Below are 16,445 nucleotides of genomic sequence, written 5' to 3' on the forward strand. Positions count from 1 at the left end.
TTCGAAAGCCAAGTCAACAAACAGATTACCGACCATTTCGAATCTCACCATACCTTCTCTGCTATGCAATCTGGTTTCAGAGCTGGTCATGGGTGCACCTCAGCCACGCTCAAGGTCCTAAACGATATCTTAACCGCCATCGATAAGAAACATTACTGTGCAGCTGTATTCATTGATCTGGCCAAGGCTTTCAACTCTGTCAACCACCACATCCTCATCGGCATACTCGACAGCCTTGGTTTCTCAAATGATTGCCTCGCCTGGTTCACCAACTACTTCTCTGATAGAGTTCAGTGTGTCAAATCGGAGGGTCTGCTGTCCGGACCTCTGGCAGTCTCTATGGGGGTGCCACAGGGTTCAATTCTTGGACCGACTCTCTTCTCTGTATACATCAATGAGGTCGCTCTTGCTGCTGGTGAGTCCCTGATCCACCTCTACGCAGACGACACCATTCTGTATACTTCCAGCCCTTCTTTGGACACTGTGTTAACAACCCTCCAGGCAAGCTTCAATGCCATACAACTCTCCTTCCGTGGCCTCCAATTGCTCTTAAATACAAGTAAAACTAAATGCATGCTCTTCAACCGATTGCTACCTTCACCTACCCGCCTGTCCAACATCACTACTCTGGACGGCTCTGACTTAGAATACGTGGACAACTACAAATACTTAGGTGTCTGGTTAGACTGTAAACTCTCCTTCCAGACCCATATCAAACATCTCCAATCCAAAGTTAAATCTAGAATTGGCTTCCTATTTCGCAACAAAGCATCCTTCACTCATGCTGCCAAACATACCCTTGTAAAACTGACCATCCTACCAATCCTCGACTTTGGCGATGTCATTTACAAAATAGCCTCCAATACCCTACTCAACAAATTGGATGCAGTCTATCACAGTGCAATCCGTTTTGTCACCAAAGCCCCATATACTACCCACCATTGCGACCTGTACACTCTCGTTGGCTGGCCCTCGCTTCATACTCGTCACCAAACCCACTGGCTCCATGTCATCTACAAGACCCTGCTAGGTACAGTCCCCCCTTATCTCAGCTCGCTGGTCACCATAGCATCTCCCACCTGTAGCACACGCTCCAGCAGGTATATCTCTCTAGTCACCCCCAAAACCAATTATTTCTTTGGCCGCCTCTCCTTCCAGTTCTCTGCTGCCAATGACTGGAATGAACTACGAACTGCTGGTCTGTGGTGTGTAATGAGGAGCAACCAGATGCTGCTGGTCTGTGGTGTAATGAGGAGCAACCAGACGCTGCTAGTCTGTGGTGTAATGAGGAGCAACCAGACGCTGCTGGTCTGTGGTGTAATGAGGAGCAACCAGACGCTGCTGGTCTGTGGTGTGTAATGAGGAGCAACCAGATGCTGCACTTGACACATTTATGAAAGTGCTTTTTCTAGTTACTAATAAACACCCATTAAGAAAATGACTGTAAAAACTGTTAAATCCCCTTGGATTGATGAGGAATTGAAACATTGTATGGTTGAGAGGGATGAGGAATTAAACATTGTATGGTTGAGAGGGATGAGGCAAAAGGAATGGCAAATAAGTCTGGCAGCCAACTGATTGGCAACGTCCTGCAAATTGAGAAATCATGTGACTAAACTGAATAAAAAAACAGAGATAAATGAAATAAGGAATGATAGTTAAAAGCTTTGGAGCACATTAAATTAAATTCTGGAAAAAAGGCAAACTCAGCTCCATCATTCATTGAATCAGGCGCAAAACCAACTGATATTGCCAAATATTTTAAGTATTTATCATTGGCAAGATTAGCAGATTAACTCATTTATGCATGACATGCCAGCAACAAATGCTGACACTACACATCCAAGTATATCTGACCAAATTATGAAAGACAAGCATTGTCATTTTATATTCAGTCAGTGTGGATTGTGGAGTAGTCCAGGTGCGACAAAACTAGGGCCTGTAGGACCTGTTGACCGTGGTGTCAAGAAGGTAGAGCAGCACCTTATCATAGACAGGCAGCATTCTGGATCATTGCTACTCTAATGTCTGCGATGCACACAAAGCACTCCCCTGCCCTCCTTTCGGGAAATCTGACCACGACTCAATTTTGTTGCTCCCAGCCTATACACAGAAACTAAAACAGGAAACGCACATGCTCAGGTCTGTTCAACACTGGTCCGACCAATCGGATTCCACACTTCAAAATTGCTTCGATCACGTGGACTGGGATAAGTTTTGGAAAACAACATTAATGTATACGCTGATTCGGTGAGCGAGTTTATTAGCAAGTGCATCGGTGATGTTTTATCCACTGTGATGATTAAAACCTTCCCTAATCAGAAACCGTGGATTGATGGCAGCATTCACACAAAACCGAAAGCCCAAACCACTGCTTTTAATCATGGCAAGGCAACCGGAAACATGACCGAATACAAACAGTGTAGCTATTCCCTCTGCAAGGCAATCATACAGGCTAAGCGTCAGTATAGAGACAGTAGAGTCGCTATTCAACGGCTCAAACACAAGACATATGTGGCAGGGTCTACAGTCAATCACGGATTACAAAAAGAAACCCAGCCCTGTCGTAGACATCGTTGTCTTGCTCCCAGACAAATTAAACAACTTCTTTGCTCGCTTTGAGGACAATACAGTGCCACTGACAAGGCCCGCTACCAATGCCTGTGGGCTTTCCTTCAATGAGAATCATTACACCTCCAGGACACCTACACCACCCGACGTCACAGGAAGGCCAAAAAGATCATCAAGGACAACAACCAACCGAGCCACTGCCTGTTCACCCCGCTATCATCCAGAAGGTGAGGTCAGTACAGGTGCATCAAAGCTGGGACCGAGAAACTGAAAAACAGCTTCTATCTCAAGGCCATCAGACTGTTAAACAGCCATCACTAACATTGAGTGGCTGCTGCCAACATACTGACTCAAATCTCTAGCCACTTTAATAATTAATAATTGGATGTAATAAATGTATCACTAGCCACTTTAAACAATGGCACATTATATCATGATTACATACCCTACATTACTCATCTCATATGTATATATATGTATATACTGTACTCTACACCATCTACTGCATCTTGCCTATGCTGCACGACCATCACTCATCCATATATCTTTGTACATATTCTCATTCACCCCTTTACATTTGTGTGTATTAGGTAGTTGTTGGGGAATTGCTAGATATTACTGCACTGTCGGAACTAGAAACACAAGCATTTCGCTACACTCGCATTAACATCTGCTAACCATGGTGTATGTGACCAATAACATCTGCTAACCATGTGTATGTGACCAATAACATCTGCTAACCATGTGTATGTGACCAATAACATCTGCTAACCATGTGTATGTGACCATTAACATCTGCTAACCATGTGTATGTGACCAATAACATCTGCTAACCATGTGTATGTGACCATTAACATCTGCTAACCATGTGTATGTGATCAATAACATCTGCTAACCATGTGTATGTGACCAATAACATCTGCTAACCATGTGTATGTGACCAATAACATCTGCTAACCATGTGTATGTGACCAATAACATCTGCTAACCATGTGTATGTGACCAATAACATCTGCTAACCATGTGTATGTGACCAATAACATCTGCTAACCATGTGTATGTGACCAATAACATCTGCTAACCATGTGACCAATAACATCTGCTAACCATGTGACCAATAACATCTACTAACCATGTGACCAATAACATCTACTAACCATGTGACCAATAACATCTACTAACCATGTGACCAATAACATCTGCTAACCATGTGATCAATAACATCTACTAACCATGTGACCAATAACATCTACTAACCATGTGTATGTGACCAATAACATCTACTAACCATGTGTATGTGACCAATAACATCTGCTAACCATGTGTATGTGACCAATAACATCTACTAACCATGTGTATGTGACCAATAACATCTGCTAACCATGTGTATGTGACCAATAACATCTGCTAACCATGTGTAACCATGTGACCAATAACATCTGCTAACCATGTGACCAATAACATCTACTAACCATGTGTATGTGACCAATAACATCTACTAACCATGTGTATGTGACCAATAACATCTGCTAACCATGTGTATGTGACCAATAACATCTACTAACCATGTGTATGTGACCAATAACATCTGCTAACCATGTGTATGTGACCAATAACATCTGCTAACCATGTGTATGTGACCAATAACATCTGCTAACCATGTGTATGTGACCAATAACATCTGCTAACCATGTGTATGTGACCAATAACATCTGCTAACCATGTGTATGTGACCATAACTCTGCTAACCATGTGTATGTGATCAATAACATCTGCTAACCATGTGACCAATAACATCTGTGTATGTGACCAATAACATCTAACTAACCATGTGTATGTGACCAATAACATCTGCTAACCATAACATCTGCTAACCATGTGTATGTGACCAATAACATCTGCTAACCATGTGACCAATAACATCTGCTAACCATGTGTATGTGACCAATAACATCTGCTAACCATGTGTATGTGACCAATAACATCTGCTAACCATGTGTATGTGACCAATAACATCTGCTAACCATAACCATGTGTATGTGACCAATAACATCTGCTAACCATGTGTATGTGACCAATAACATCTGCTAACCATGTGTATGTGATCAATAACATCTGCTAACCATGTGACCAATAACATCTGCTAACCATGTGACCAATAACATCTGTGACCAATAACATCTGCTAACCATGTGTATGTGACCAATAACATCTGCTAACCATGTGACCACCATCTGCTAACCATGTATGTGACCAATAACATCTGCTAACCATGTGACCAATAACATCTGCTAACCATGTGTATGTGACCAATAACATCTGCAACCATGTGTATGTGACCAATAACATCTGCTAACCATGTGTATGTGACCAATAACATCTGCTAACCATGTGAACAATAACATCTGCTAACCATGTGTATGTGACCAATAACATCTGCTAACCATGTGACCAATAACATCTGCTAACCATGTGTATGTGACCAATAACATCTGCTAACCATGTGTATGTAACCAATAACATCTGCTAACCATGTGTATGTGACCAATAACATCTGCTAACCATGTGTATGTGACCAATAACATCTACTAACCATGTGTATGTGACCAATAACATCTGCTAACCATGTGTATGTGACCAATAACATCTGCTAACCATGTGTATGTGACCAATAACATCTGCTAACCATGTGTATGTGACCAATAACATCTGCTAACCATGTGTATGTGACCAATAACATCTGCTAACCATGTGTATGTGACCAATAACATCTGCTAACCATGTGTATGTGATCAATAACATCTGCTAACCATGTGACCAATAACATCTGCTAACCATGTGACCAATAACATCTGCTAACCATGTGACCAATAACATCTGCTAACCATGTGTATGTGACCAATAACATCTGCTAACCATGTGACCAATAACATCTGCTAACCATGTGTATGTGACCAATAACATCTGCTAACCATGTGACCAATAACATCTGCTAACCATGTGTATGTGACCAATAACATCTGCTAACCATGTGTATGTGACCAATAACATCTGCTAACCATGTGTATGTGACCAATAACATCTGCTAACCATGTGACCAATAACATCTGCTAACCATGTGTATGTGACCAATAACATCTGCTAACCATGTGACCAATAACATCTGCTAACCATGTGTATGTGATCAATAACATCTGCTAACCATGTGACCAATAACATCTGCTAACCATGTGACCAATAACATCTGACCAATAACATCTGCTAACCATGTGTATGTGACCAATAACATCTGCTAACCATGTGACCAATAACATCTGCTAACCATGTGTATGTGACCAATAACATCTGCTAACCATGTGACCAATAACATCTGCTAACCATGTGTATGTGACCAATAACATCTGCTAACCATGTGTATGTGACCAATAACATCTGCTAACCATGTGTATGTGACCAATAACATCTGCTAACCATGTGTATGTGACCAATAACATCTGCTAACCATGTGACCAATAACATCTGCTAACCATGTGACCAATAACATCTGCTAACCATGTGTATGTGACCAATAACATCTGCTAACCATGTGTATGTGACCAATAACATCTGCTAACCATGTGTATGTAACCAATAACATCTGCTAACCATGTGTATGTGACCAATAACATCTGCTAACCATGTGTATGTGACCAATAACATCTGCTAACCATGTGACCAATAACATCTGCTAACCATGTGACCAATAACATCTGCTAACCATGTGTATGTGACCAATAACATCTGCTAACCATGTGTATGTGACCAATAACATCTGCTAACCATGTGACCATAACATCTGTGTGTATGTGACCAATAACATCTGCTAACCATGTGACCAATAACATCTGCTAACCATGTGACCAATAACATCTGCTAACCATGTGACCAATAACATCTGCTAACCATGTGACCAATAACATCTGCTAACCATGTGACCAATAACATCTGCTAACCATGTGTATGTGACCAATAACATCTGCTAACCATGTGTATGTGACCAATAACATCTGCTAACCAATAACATTTGATTTGACATACTTCTCCCCAGCTTAGCTACTGTTGTACCTTGGCAGCAGCTAATGGGGATACATAACAAATACAAATATAGGTTCACATCCCACCTGGACACATCCACTGTGCTGCAGGTTCACATCCCACCTGGACACATCCACTGTTCTGCAGCTTCACATCCCACCTGGTACATGCTCCAGAGTGCCACAGGGGTCTATGGCACTGCATCTCAGTGCAAGAGGCGTCACTACAGTCCCTGGTTCGATTCCAGGCTGTATCACATCCGGCCGTGATTGGGAGTCCCATTGGCCCGGCGTCTCCCGGGTTTGGGCCGTCCGTTGTAGATAAGAATTTGTCCTTAGCTGAGTCGTCTAGTTAAATAAAGGTTACATGCATACACACCGCAATGCAACAAGCCTCCTGCTGTACCTACTTCATCTTCTTGCTCACTTGCATATCTGGCTTTTGGTATTCCAGTCTGTGCCAATGGAAACCTTGGTAATCTCTTTAACAAACAGTGGCACTGCGATACTCCACACACATCACTGTACGATACCGTTGTGTGTCCAATAGATATCTGCCACCATCAGACTGTGTCTGCGCGGCGATAAAACAGATTATCTCTGTCTGTTTACCGTGCACGTGCCAAGATATTGTTTTGGTTTGTCTGATACACCATATTGGCTCGTGTTTTACCAGTTTATCTGTAGGCTGCACTCATCTGATCATGCACATTTGTGTGTGTGTATTAGCCCACCCTTCACACTAAATGTAGTAACCCCTCCCATTACACTAAATGTAGAAACCACTCCCCCATTACACTAAATGTAGTAACGCCCCCCATTACACTACATGTAGTAACCCCTCCCCCCATTACACTAAATGTAGTAACGCCCCCCAATACACTAAATGTAGTAACCCCTCCCCCATTACACTAAATGTAGTAACGCCCCCAATACACTAAATGTAGTAACCCCTCCCATTACACTAAATGTAGAAACCACTCCCCCATTACACTAAATGTAGTAACGCCCCCATTACACTACATGTAGTAACCCCTCCCCCATTACACTAAATGTAGTAACGCCCCCAATACACTAAATGTAGTAACCCCTCCCCCCATTACACTAAATGTAGTAACGCCCCCAATACACTAAATGTAGTAACCCCTCCCATTACACTAAATGTAGTAGCCCCCCCCATCACACTAAATGTAGTAGCCCCCCCATTACACTAAATGTAGTAACCCCCATTACACTAAATGTAGTAACCCCTCCCATTACACTAAATGTAGTAACCCCTCCTATTACACTAAATGTAGTAGCCCCCCTCCCATTACACTAAATGTAGTAACCCCTCCCATTACACTAAATGTAGTAACCCCTCCCATTACACTAAATGTAGTAACCCCTCCCATTACACTAAATGTAGTAACCCCTCCCATTACACTAAATGTAGTAGCCCCCCATTACACTAAATGTAGTAACCCCTCCTATTACACTAAATGTAGTAACCCCTCCCATTACACTAAATGTAGAAACCCCTCCCATTACACTAAATGTAGTAGCCCCCCCATTACACTAAATGTAGTAACCCCCATTACACTAAATGTAGTAGCCCCCCATTACACTAAATGTAGTAACCCCCCATTACACTAAATGTAGTAGCCCCTCCCATCACACTAAATTACATTACACTAAATGTAGTAGCCCCCTCCCATTACACTAAATGTAGTAGCCCCCCATCACACTAAATGTAGTAACCCCCCATTACACTAAATGTAGTAGCCCCCCATTACACCCCCCATTACACTAAATGTAGTAGCCCCCCATCACACTAAATGTAGTAGCCCCCTCCCATTACACTAAATGTAGTAGCCCCCCATTACACTAAATGTAGTAACCCCCCCATTACACTAAATGTAGTAGCCCCCCATTACACTAAATGTAGTAACGCCCCCCACTAAATGTAGTAACCCCTCCCATTACACTAAATGTAGAAACCACCCCCCATTACACTAAATGTAGTAACGCCCCCATTACACTACATGTAGTAACCCCCCCCCATTACACTAAATGTAGTAACCCCCCCATTACACTAAATGTAGTAACCCCCCCCATTACACTAAATGTAGTAACACACTAAATGTAGTAACCCCCCCATTACACTAAATGTAGAAACCACTCCCCCATTACACTAAATGTAGTAACCCCCCATTACACTAATGTAGTAACCCCTCCCCCATTACACTAAATGTAGTAACGCCCCCAATACACTAAATGTAGTAACCCCCCCCATTACACTAAATGTAGTAACCCCCCATTACACTAAATGTAGTAGCCCCCCATCACACTAAATGTAGTAGCCCCCCATTACACTAAATGTAGTAACCCCCATTACACTAAATGTAGTAACCCATTACACTAAATGTAGTAGCCCCCATTACACTAAATGTAGTAACCCCTCCCATTACACTAAATGTAGTAACCCCTCCCATTACCCCCCTCCCATTACACTAAATGTAGTAACCCCCCCATTACACTAAATGTAGTAATTACCCCCCATCCTATTACACTAAATGTAGTAACCCCTCCCATTACACTAAATGTAGAAACCCCCATTACACTAAATGTAGTAGCCCCCCCATTACACTAAATGTAGTAGCCCCCCCACTAAATGTAGTAGCCCCCCATTACACTAAATGTAGTAACCCCCCATTACACTAAATGTAGTATTACACTAAATGTAGTAGCCCCCCCATTACACTAAATGTAGTAGCCCCCATTACACTAAATGTAGTAGCCCCCCCACATTACACTAAATGTAGTAGCCCCCCATTACACTAAATGTAGTAACCCCCCATTACACTAAATGTAGTAACCCCCCCCCCTCCCATTACACTAAATGTAGTAGCCCCCCACTAAATGTACACACTAAATGTAGTAACCCCCCCTATTACACTAAATGTAGTAACCCCTCCCATTACACTAAATGTAGAAACCCCCATTACACTAAATGTAGTAGCCCCCCATCACACTAAATGTAGTAGCCCCCCATTACACTAAATGTAGTAACCCCCATTACACTAAATGTAGTAGCCCCTCCCATCACCCCCCCCATTACACTATTACACTAAATGTAGTAGCCCCTCCCATTACACTAAATGTAGTAACCCCTCCCATTACACTAAATGTAGTAGCCCCTCCCATTACACTAAATGTAGTAACCCCTCCCATTACACTAAATGTAGTAGCCCATCATAACGAGCTCTCTGTGAGTACGCATCGTAAGCTACTCAGCAGGCATCAATTTAAGAGCCCTATTCAATCTGTACCACAGAGGCTCAGTGCTAAAGCAATGTTCTCTGTTAGCAGAGACTGCACTCACGGTAAACACTGCAGATGTCAGCGCAATGGGAAATGACCTTACATGTCTAACGCTTCAGCAATACAGATTGAACATCGCCCCAAATCTGGCTGAAAGACCAAAAACACGGACAGGTTTTTATTTTATTCAAATTATTTACATATAAACTGTAAAACTCTAAAATTATTTAACGAGGTCAGTAAAACAATCAAATAATTATTTACAATGACGGCCTACTCCCAGCCAATCCCGGACGACCCTGGACCAGTTGTGTGCCACCCTATGGGACGCCCAATCACGGCCGGATGTGATACAGGCTGGATCATTAAGCCATTTATTCATTGAATCACAATGACTCAATTGGTCACATTGTATTTTCAAAACGGGTAGACAACCTATATCTCTCTCTGATTTAAGTGATGAAAATGCATCCGTTTTCCTCCATGATGTCGAAGATGGTTCTACATGCGTGACTGAAGCCGCCTGGTTTGGAGTGGCAACGCTGCCATCTAGTGGCAGAGTGTTGATACTAGACAGGTGTTGGTAGATATAACATAGCAGAGTGTTGATACTAACTAGACAGGTGTTGGTAGATATAACATAGCAGAGTGTTGATACTAACTAGACAGGTGTTGGTAGATATAACATAGCAGAGTGTTGATACTAGACAGGTGTTGGTAGATATAACATAGCAGAGTGTTGATACTAGACAGGTGTTGGTAGATATAACATAGCAGAGTGTTGATACTAGACAGGTGTTGGTAGATATAACATAGCAGAGTGTTGATACAAGACAGGTGTTGGTAGATATAACATAGCAGAGTGTTGATACTAGACAGGTGTTGGTAGATATAATATAGCAGAGTGTTGATACTAGACAGGTGTTGGTAGATATAACATAGCAGAGTGTTGATACTAGACAGGTGTTGGTAGATATAACATAGCAGAGTGTTGATACTAACTAGACAGGTGTTGGTAGATATAACATAGCAGAGTGTTGATACTAACTAGACAGGTGTTGGTAGATATAACATAGCAGAGTGTTGATACTAACTAGACAGGTGTTGGTAGATATAACATAGCAGAGTGTTGATACTAGACAGGTGTTGGTAGATATAACATAGCAGAGTGTTGATACTAGACAGGTGTTGGTAGATATAACATAGCAGAGTGTTGATACTAGACAGGTGTTGGTAGATATAACATAGCAGAGTGTTGATACTAGACAGGTGTTGTTGTAGATATAACATAGAGAGTGTTGATACTAGACAGGTGTTGGTAGATATAACATAGCAGAGTGTTGATACTAACTAGACAGGTGTTGGTAGATATAACATAGCAGAGTGTTGATACTAACTAGACAGGTGTTGGTAGATATAACATAGCAGAGTGTTGATACTAGACAGGTGTTGGTAGATATAACATAGCAGAGTGTTGATACTAACTAGACAGGTGTTGGTAGATATAACATAGCAGAGTGTTGATACTAGACAGGTGTTGGTAGATATAACATAGCAGAGTGTTGATACTAGACAGGTGTTGGTAGATATAACATAGCAGAGTGTTGATACTAGACAGGTGTTGGTAGATATAACATAGCAGAGTGTTGATACTAGACAGGTGTTGGTAGATATAACATAGCAGAGTGTTGATACTAGACAGGTGTTGGTAGATATAACATAGCAGAGTGTTGATACTAGACAGGTGTTGGTAGATATAACATAGCAGAGTGTTGATACTAGACAGGTGTTGGTAGATATAACATAGCAGAGTGTTGATACTAACTAGACAGGTGTTGGTAGATATAACATAGCAGAGTGTTGATACTAACTAGACAGGTGTTGGTAGATATAACATAGCAGAGTGTTGATACTAGACAGGTGTTGGTAGATATAACATAGCAGAGTGTTGATACTAGACAGGTGTTGGTAGATATAACATAGCAGAGTGTTGATACTAGACAGGTGTTGGTAGATATAACATAGCAGAGTGTTGATACTAACTAGACAGGTGTTGGTAGATATAACATAGCAGAGTGTTGATACTAACTAGACAGGTGTTGGTAGATATAACATAGCAGAGTGTTGATACTAGACAGGTGTTGGTAGATATAACATAGCAGAGTGTTGATACTAGACAGGTGTTGGTAGATATAACATAGCAGAGTGTTGATACTAGACAGGTGTTGGTAGATATAACATAGCAGAGTGTTGATACTAGACAGGTGTTGGTAGATATAACATAGCAGAGTGTTGATACTAACTAGACAGGTGTTGGTAGATATAACATAGCAGAGTGTTGATACTAACTAGACAGGTGTTGGTAGATATAACATAGCAGAGTGTTGATACTAGACAGGTGTTGGTAGATATAACATAGCAGAGTGTTGATACTAGACAGGTGTTGGTAGATATAACATAGCAGAGTGTTGATACTAGACAGGTGTTGGTAGATATAACATAGCAGAGTGTTGATACTAGACAGGTGTTGGTAGATATAACATAGCAGAGTGTTGATACTAGACAGGTGTTGGTAGATATAACATAGCAGAGTGTAAGTCACCATGTCCTTCCTACATTTACACTTTGTTGTTCAGAGATTCAGAAAAAGACTAGCATACTATATTATAAACTATTCGTCTTGACTGGCATCCGTGTTCGTCTCGACAGGCATCCGTGTTCGTCTCGACAGGCATCCGTGTTCGTCTCGACAGGCATCCGTGTTCGTCTCGACTGGCATCCGTGTTCGTCTCGACTGGCATCCGTGTTCGTCTCGACAGGCATCCGTGTTCGTCTCGACAGGCATCCGTGTTCGTCTCGACAGGCATCCGTGTTCGTCTCGACAGGCATCCGTGTTCGTCTCGACAGGCATCCGTGTTCGTCTCGACAGGCATCCGTGTTCGTCTCGACAGGCATCCGTGTTCGTCTCGACAGGCATCCGTGTTAGAGAGTAAAATGAGTGTTACATCCACACTAGCCACTAGAGGGGGGTATTGTCGCAGTCTCTATGGCTCAGGGACTTTCTTGATAAAGCTTCTCAGGGTAAGAGGGCTGATCTAGGATCAGGTCAACCCCCCCCCCCTCCCCTGTCTCTATGGCTCAGGGACTTTCTTGATAAAGCTTCTCAGGGTAAGAGGGCTGATCTAGGATCAGGTCAACCCCCCCCCCCTGTCTCTATGGCTCAGGGACTTTCTTGATAAAGCTTCTCAGGGTAAGAGGGCTGATCTAGGATCAGGTCAACCCCCCCCCCCCCCCTCCCCTGTCTCTATGGCTCAGGGACTTTCTTGATAAAGCTTCTCAGGGTAAGAGGGCTGATCTAGGATCAGGTCAACCCCCCCCTCCCCTGTCTCTATGGCTCAGGGACTTTCTTGATAAAGCTTCTCAGGGTAAGAGGGCTGATCTAGGATCAGGTCAACCCCCCCCCCCTCCCCCTGTCTCTAGGGGGACTTTCTTGATAAAGCTTCTCAGGGTAAGAGGGCTGATCTAGGAACCCATGGTCAACCCCCCCAGGTCAACCCCCCCCCCCCCTGTCTCTATGGCTCAGGGACTTTCTTGATAAAGCTTCTCAGGGTAAGAGGGCTGATCTAGGATCAGGTCAACCCTCCCCCTCCCCTGTCTCTATGGCCCTTTCTGTCTCTATGGCTCAGGGACTTTCTTGGCTCAGGGACTTTCTTGATAAAGCTTCTCAGGGTAAGAGGGCTGATCTAGGATCAGGTCTTCTCATGGCTCAGGGACTTTCTTGATAAAGCTTCTCAGGGTAAGAGGGCTGATCTAGGATCAGGTCAACCCCCCCCTCCCCTGTCTCTATGGCTCAGGGACTTTCTTGATAAAGCTTCTCCCAGGGTAAGAGAGGCTGATCTAGGATCAGGTAACCCCCCTCCCCTGTCTCTATGGCTCAGGGACTTTCTTGAGGGCTGATCTAGGATCAGGTCAACCCCCTCCCCTGTCTCTATGGCTCAGGGACTTTCTTGATAAAGCTTCTCAGGGTAAAAGGGCTGATCTAGGATCAGGTCAACCCCCCCCCCCTGTACATTCATCATTAACTAAAAACTAATCTTGATACCTTTTGTTCATGTGAGTAAATGATAGCTGAAAAACAATATCGTACACCTATCTTGAAGAATAGCAAGTCATCACGTCGAGTTATGGTTAGGCCCTAAGTCTTTAACTCTACATGAAATTGTGTTTCAAAATCTTTCAAGTGTATTTTTTATTTTATTCACAAGATACAATGTTTTTCCAACAGCTGTGATGCTCAATTAACTTAATTTGTTCTGACAGCAAATAATGTAGAAATCAATAAAAGGACACTTCTGGCAGTGTAGTAATAAAGACCAGCTTTATTTTGTCGTTATCACAATACGAGGCAGTCTAGTGGTTAGAGTGTAGAGGTGGTAGGGTAGAGTAGTGGTTAGAGTGTAGAGGTGGCAGGGTAGCCTAGTGGTTAGAGTGTAGAGGTGGCAGGGTAGCCTAGTGGTTAGAGTGTAGAGGTGGCAGGGTAGCCTAGTGGTTAGTGGTTAGTGGTTAGAGTGTAGAGGTGGCAGGGTAGCCTAGTGGTTAGAGTGTAGAGGTGGCAGGGTAGCCTAGTGGTTAGAGTGTAGAGGTGGCAGGGTAGCCTAGTGGTTAGAGTGTAGAGGTGGCAGGGTAGCCTAGTGGTTAGAGTGTAGAGGTGGCAGGGTAGCCTAGTGGTTAGAGTGTAGAGGTGGCAGGGTAGCCTAGTGGTTAGAGTGTAGAGGTGGCAGGGTAGCCTAGTGGTTAGAGTGTAGAGGTGGCAGGGTAGCCTAGTGGTTAGAGTGTAGAGGTGGCAGGGTAGCCTAGTGGTTAGAGTGTAGAGGTGGCAGGGTAGCCTAGTGGTTAGAGTGTAGAGGTGGCAGGGTAGCCTAGTGGTTAGAGTGTAGAGGTGGGTTAGAGGGAGGAGGCAGCCTAGTGGTTAGAGTGTAGAGGTGGCAGGGTAGAGTAGTGGTTAGAGTGTAGAGGTGGCAGGGTTAGAGTAGTGGTTAGTGGTAGTGGTTAGTGGTTAGAGTGTAGAGGTGGCAGGGTAGCCTAGTGGTTAGAGTGTAGAGGTGGCAGGGTAGCCTAGTGGTTAGAGTGTAGAGGTGGCAGGGTAGCCTGGTTAGTGGTTAGAGTGTAGAGGTGGCAGGGTAGCCTAGTGGTTAGAGTGTAGAGGTGGCAGGGTAGCCTAGTGGTTAGAGTGTAGAGGTGGCAGGGTAGCCTAGTGGTTAGAGTGTAGAGGTGGCAGGGTAGAGTAGTGGTTAGAGTGTAGAGGTGGTAGGGTAGCCTAGTGGTTAGGTTAGAGTGTGGTTAGAGGTAGAGGTGGCAGGGTAGCCTAGTGGTTAGAGTGTAGAGGTGGCAGGGTAGAGTAGTGGTTAGAGTGTAGAGGTGGCAGGGTAGCCTAGTGGTTAGAGTGTAGAGGTGGCAGGGTAGCCTAGTGGTTAGAGTGTAGAGGTGGCAGGGTGGTTAGCCTAGTGGTTAGAGTGTAGAGGTGGCAGGGTAGCCTAGTGGTTAGAGTGTAGAGGTGGCAGGGTAGCCTAGTGGTTAGAGTGTAGAGGTGGCAGGGTAGAGTAGTGGTTAGAGTGTAGAGGTGGCAGGGTAGCCTAGTGGTTAGAGTGTAGAGGTGGCAGGGTAGCCTTAGAGTGTTGGACTAGTAACTGGAAGGTTGCAAGTTCAAACCCCCAAGCTGACAAGGTACAAATCTGTCGTTCTGTCCCTGAACAGGCAGTTTAACCCACTGTTCCCAGGCCGTCATTGAAAATAAGAATTTGTTCTTAACTGACTTGCCTGGTTAAATAAAGGTAAAATAAAAAAAATACTTTACATCTTCTGTTTTCATTAAGAAGTGTGGTGATTCAGGTATTTCAACACTTCACGGTATATTCACAGTGTTGACTAATTTAACCTATTTGCGAATCACTCAACTCTCACACTAACTAGTCTGTCTGCACACAGAAAACAACTAGCCAGAGTTACTGTACGAATGGAGGACAACCATAGAGGGATCTAGCAGAATGGGGAACGCCACCAAGCTACCATTCTTTTCTCTCACTTAAACCAACGATAGTTTGAAACAGAGATGTCACCCATTTCATTGTTTTATCATTTGCTATGGGTGTAATTGAAGGGCATTTGAAAATGTTGCCATGGTTTTTGTCCTAAACACAGTCCTGGTTTGACACATGCATGACTGAGAAATCACAGTATATGGTTTGAATACTGTAGACTGGTGATGGTCATCAACCAGCGGTTTGAATACTGTAGACTGGTGATGGTCATCAACCAGCGGTTTGAATACTGTAGACTGGTGATGGTCATCAACCAGAGGTTTGAATACTGTAGACTGGTGATGGTCATCAACCAGAGGTTTGAATACTGTAGACTGGTGATGGTCATCAACCAGAGGTTTGAATACTGTAGACTGGTGATGGTCATCAACCAGCGGTTTGAATACTGTAGACTGGTGAT

This window comes from Oncorhynchus gorbuscha, linkage group LG13 (assembly GCF_021184085.1).
Source record: "Oncorhynchus gorbuscha isolate QuinsamMale2020 ecotype Even-year linkage group LG13, OgorEven_v1.0, whole genome shotgun sequence".
Classification (NCBI taxonomy): domain Eukaryota; kingdom Metazoa; phylum Chordata; class Actinopteri; order Salmoniformes; family Salmonidae; genus Oncorhynchus; species Oncorhynchus gorbuscha.